The sequence below is a fragment of the Onychostoma macrolepis genome, chromosome 12 (assembly GCF_012432095.1).
Source record: "Onychostoma macrolepis isolate SWU-2019 chromosome 12, ASM1243209v1, whole genome shotgun sequence".
In the NCBI taxonomy this organism is placed as follows: Eukaryota; Metazoa; Chordata; class Actinopteri; order Cypriniformes; family Cyprinidae; genus Onychostoma; species Onychostoma macrolepis.
Window position 1 is genome coordinate 18,154,300 of NC_081166.1, and position 6,004 is coordinate 18,160,303.

A 6,004-nucleotide genomic window follows, 5' to 3' on the forward strand; every position below is an offset into this window, starting at 1 on the left:
TGTTATTGGGTGTGTGATTTTTGATTTCATACTCATGTTATGGTAATTAAAACTGATAATATGACAAAACACAGTGTTTATTATGTTGCATGTGTTCCAGACAGTTCAGTTCTTTCTCCCTCCTGAAAATGGTCTCATTGCACTGTGGTGGGTGCGGCAGCACTGCCTCATATTTTCTCTGTGATTTCATCTAAGATTCATCTGCCAAGGATAGAATTTCTCTACAGCCACAATCCATCAAATTTTCAAGTGATTCGGCTTTCATTGCTTTTGATGAGAAGAAAATGCTGCCGAAGGATCATTTCAAAATAAGACCTATAACCCATTCTCTTACAAACACACATATACTTGTATATACAGGCAATAATTATTTTGTATACAGCACAAACTGTATTTTATACCCTCTAACGCTAACCCTACCCCTCAAAGAAAATACTGACATTTTATGAATTTTAAAAAACACATTTATTGTTTTTTGAGACATTTGGTTCACAGTGGTAAACCTTGGTAAACCATGTTTATGTTGTAATACCCATGTCATTATACACTTTTTTTGTCCTCATAAACCATGTATTCAAGTGCGCACACACATTTTATTTAGAAGGTTTATGAGGGAATGTGTGTGTGTGTGTGTCTATCACTCTTCATTCTCTAAAATTTAAAGGACATAGAGCATCAGATACACAAAGGTCCACCAGACTCCGCAGCTTTGCTTTTGGGAGTTAATGCTTTGGAAGATGCACCAGTCTGCAAAGAGACAATGCCTGGGCTCTGCACTCAAGGAAGTGGATTTTTCCCACTTTCTCCAACAGGTCAGTCACAACACTTCTGGATTTACACTCTGTGCTATAGCCAGCCAGTCAGTTTTTCCAAAAGCACTCTCTTCTGTCTAGCAAAGTGTATGTCTCTTCACCTGTGCCAAATGCATTCTCCATCTGCACAATAGAGGATTATTGGAACCTTTCTGTACCTTTCTCCCTTTTTCTGTAAAACAGAACAGGGGTTAAATTATGAATTTGGAGATGGGAAAACACAAACATTTTGTGGTGACACTGGTGCCTTTGACAAGATATATCTCACCCATCCTGTTTTTTTTTTTTGTTTATTTTACCCACAGCTTGTTGGAAGTGTTTACACTATTTATACCATATGCTGTAATGTTTAGTTCAAAATGATGATAAAATTGATCAAAGAAAACACAGTTTATTAACACAAAAGAAGCCAAGCTACAAAACGAACAACAGGAAAAGAAGGGCTTAAATACACAGAAACTAATGAAATAACTAAACGCCAGGTGTTTAGAATAAGCAATTAAACAGAACCAAAACGACACTATTTTTATTGCATATCAGTAGATGTAAGTCACAAATGGGCATTTGGTTAAATATTATTTGGTGAATGACAGAGTGATGCATGGTGGGTGTTCATGGATCAAACCACATTGGAGAACACAAATAGAATGGATTGACAAAGAAGCTGCCAATAATTTCTTATTTATTTATTTATTTGGAATCAAAGGTGTTAGACCATTCCAGTCAAATTAAACCCCTGCTTTCAGGTCAAAATGTACTTTTGTGCAGGCATTTTGGAATCTCAGTTTGGCCTAATTAGTGTCTTTATTTGCTCAGCTGCCTGCATTTATATGTCTGTGTTGGCTCCCCTAAAGTTTAACCAAACATTTGTGCCACCCTTTTAACTGAGGTGCTTTTCAGTGTTTGACTGTATTAAATAAACATTTAGGAACACTGCTCAAGGTGAGACTGAGCTGAAAAAGATCAAGAGCCAAATATACTGCACACCAGCACAGTCAATCTTTAGTGTTCAGTATTAAGTTCCTCAGTTTTCATAAAGCAACAAATACTAGCATATATTTGTGTTAGTGGCTCGACGTTTGCCAGTCAAACATTCGGGATGGTGAAGACCCAGATTAGAGAAATCAGTCTGAGATCTAAACCACTGGCATAGTTTCTTTTTTTAAATAAATATATGAGAGAACTTCATTCATCCCCTCAGTGCTCAAACCTTATTGTGATGGACAGATGTTAAATTAGACTGTCATCAGCAGTTTAATCCATTAAGAAAACAAGTGGCAGGCCCAAGTGATACACATTAATGGAAGTGTTTGTGCAATCTTTCATCTGCATGCACTTTTATTTGAGCGCCCTGTGAGCCTTAATGCACTTTCTATCCTGTAATAAAAATTATTGATTTGTCAGTGAATTTTTAGAAATAAAGCATATCTTACTTGTTTTGGCACCGACGATTTTGTACTGGCCTATATTTCAGTCATAGGTGAAAATACTGCACAAGTGGTCAGCTGAGACAGTTTGCTTTTCACAGCTGCTATTAACATGCATCTCAGTTGCATCTCCTGTGGCCACTTGTGGTTGGATTTCATTGATGGGAGGTCTCTGATTTTGATATATCATTTACTAAGTCAGTATGTTACTGCATGTTGATAGTAAAGTGCAAACAAGCACCAAACATCACTTCACTTTTTCATACCAAATACTGTATACTTTCATTTTCAATATCAGCTCAACAAGTTGTCACAGGAGATGCAACTGAGATGCATGTTAATAGCAGCTGTGAAAAGCAAACTGTCTCGGCTGACCACACTATTTTCACCTATGACTGAAATATGGGCCAGTACAAAATGTACTCTTCATCCGATCGTCTGCACGTCTGTGCCAAAACAAGTAAGATATGCTGTATTTCTAAAAATTCACTGACACATCAACAATTTTTATTACAGGATAGAAAGTACATTAAGGCTCACATGGTGCTCAAACAAAAGTTTTATTCCTTACCACTAGGGATGCTAGGTAGGGTGTTTTAGGTTTCCTTAAGTAAAGCCATGTGGTAGAGGGAGTTAGCAATAGCAAGCAACAGTAGCCAGCATAGCTCACCTGTTGAACACGTTGTGCTGTGTCCTGGTTGGGAAATGTGTCATTTCAAGCCCAGTCTAAAGTAAGGAGTTGATTTTTTTTTTGCAGAGATGTTACATTTATGTATGGCCTAAGTTTGGATTGATGTTAAGAGTTTAAGACAGTGTATTTGTATGCATTTTAGAAGGACTCTTTATTGGTGAGGTCACCACATCATGATCCAGTTTGAATATGGATTTAAAGTTCTTTTCGATGTGAGACCATAATCTGAACTATTTTTTGACTGTTCCTGGTTAGGAAGAGTCTGGTGTTTGAGAGCTGTGGTGTGTTTTCATTACAAAAGGTTGGATTTTTCATTTGCTATCAGCCAACTTCAGCTATGGACAGCATTTGGACATTAGTTATCCATTTCAGATGTATAGTAACTGTTTTTCCCAAAGACTTAAGTTATAGTATAGCTGAGAAGTATTGATAGTGAAACAGATGTATTGTAGATTAATTGTGCGGGCCCTGTGTGGGCCTTGTGAGGGCTTCCTGGGGGCTAAATGAGGGCTGCCCATGCAGGGCCAGCGCTAAGGGGCCAACGTTTTGCCAATGAGCAAATTCTCATGGGCCCTGCGCTGGCAGCCTGCCGGGGGCCCTTAGACTAGCCCTAAGTGGGCCCGTAAAGGGCCACTGCAGGCTTGTTTGCAGGGTAAGCTACTAGTTAATAGTGAGAATTGGTCCATAACTAAAGTTATGGACACTTATGAAAGTGCGTATAAATAGTACGCCAAATAAAAATGAAAACTTGTGGTATTGATAACGCAAAATGGACTTTGGCGTGTATATGCTACGCGATAGAAAGAAAGAAATTATTCAGCAAGGATGCATTAAATTGATCAAAAATTACAGCAAAGACTTTGACATTGTTAGAAAAAAATTATATTTTAAACAAATGAAGTTTATTTAACAAAGTTCAGGTAATCCAACCTGTCAGTGCAAGAAGAGGCCTTTATTTATAGCCGTCGCTTACCACTGTCCAGTAACAGCTTTGAGCAATGGCTGCTGAAAATTCAGCTTTGCCATCATAAATTACACTTTTTGAAACATATTTAAATATAAAACAATTATTTTAATTTGTTATAATTTTTCAAAACATTATTGTTGTATCAAATATTGCAGCCTTGATGAGCAAGAGTCTTCACATCTTTTAAAAAAACTTTTGAACAGTATATTGTATATGTTCTAATTGGCCTGTTACAGAATGTACACCTGATTAACTTTAAATAAAATATGATTTAACATGGTTTAAATGTTGTATTTGCACTTGTGCGAAGATGGATGGAGAGGAGGAGAAGGACATAAATGAAAGCAGTGGTTTTTCTCAGTACTGTGGACAAAGACCTCCATTCTGCAGCACTCAGCTGCTTGCACTGTGAGAACTGAGAATGAGCCAAGACTCCATACACATCTCACACACACACACACACACACAATCACAATCACTTCCAAACCCAAGATGCAGTGTGTGAAACGTGCCTTTGTACTGCAACAACGACTAACAAGTCAAAAAGATGATTCAGTACGGCTGAGATGTTAAAAATGAATCTAAGGCTACTTTGAGAAACGTTTTCACACAGCATTTCTGCAGATTTTCAGAGGAAACGAATGGCTTCTGTGACTATAGATGATATTGTGCAACATAGCTTAGTTTACATCAGTACTGTGTCCTGCCATGCTAAATCAGCCAAAAATTCAGCCATGATTGTGTCAAAAAGTCACAATCTTTTTTTTTTTTTTTCCCTCCGAAAATACATGAACAGCTCAGCCATAACATAACAACCTTCAGGCAATTGATAGCTGTCAGGATGTGTCGGGGACAAGAGCCTCCTGCTGGGTTTGGCTCGCTCCACCAGGGTCCAGCATGACTCTGGAATGGCATGCAGCCAGCAGGATACAGATGAAAGTTCAGCGCGCTCATCCACGGTGTGAGATTCCTCGTGTGATGCAGTCAATGAGTATGGCGGCAGGTCACTTTCAGGACCCTCATGACACGCTCATTGTCATGTTAATGATGTGTTCACAGGGATTGTGTAAAACAGCTGCGATGCATCACGCATGATGTCAGTTTGTCAAAGACACACAGATGAATTCCTCTTGTTGTTTTCATGCACATATTTGTTAATTTGAACAATAAATTCCAAAGAAACTGTATAAACATCTCAGAAAAGCAAGTTCTGGGGTTAATGAAACTGAGATGACCTCTATGTTCTTTTCCTTCAGTCACATTGATTATTGAAACATGTATATGGGAGGTGGTGCAATGAAAGATGTTTCTGAGGATGGCATATGAAACCTAAGCCGTCTGGGACATTCAAGAGTAAATCATCACCTTATGCATGTTATGTCACAGTGGTGAACCATGCTGCCATACAGACTTGATCACTAAGGTCATTATCAGAAATGAACAAAATACTAAATATAATAAGGACTAAAAGTAGAAAGATGATTAACTATTAACTAGTTGCTTATTAGCATGCATATTACTGAAAGCTAAGAAAGAAAATAGACCAGTTACATAAGATTTCTATTTTAAATGAATTCTGTTCTTTTGAGTTTTCTGTGCATCAAAAAGTCTTTTCAACATTGATAATAATAAATGGTTTTTGAGCATGAAATCAGCATATTAAAATGATTTCTGAAGGATCATCTGATACTGCACCCTTGGTGAGCGTAAAATTACTTCAGTTAGAAGAATGCTGTTTGAGAACTAGATGAACTGTTGAACAACAAAGGAAAGAATGTTAAAAACACTCAGCTGTAGTGATTGTGAGGTGTTTAATAAAAATGTTTTTCCTCTTTCAGGCGAAAAGTGATTACTTGATTGATCCCTAGGAGAGAGGAAATTTCAGAATATATTTTAAGAATACAATACATATAAAAACAGTATTATGGTGTTACCTATTGGTGTACAGGTTTGACTATAATGTTTGTGAGGTCCAAAATGTCCTCACTGATTTAGTAAAAACGTGTTGAACACACAATTAGTGTGCGAGTATAGGGTCAGGTTAGGCATTAGAAAATGAACAGATTTGCCTTCAAAAACAGTGTGTCAAAGGCATGCTCCAAATGAT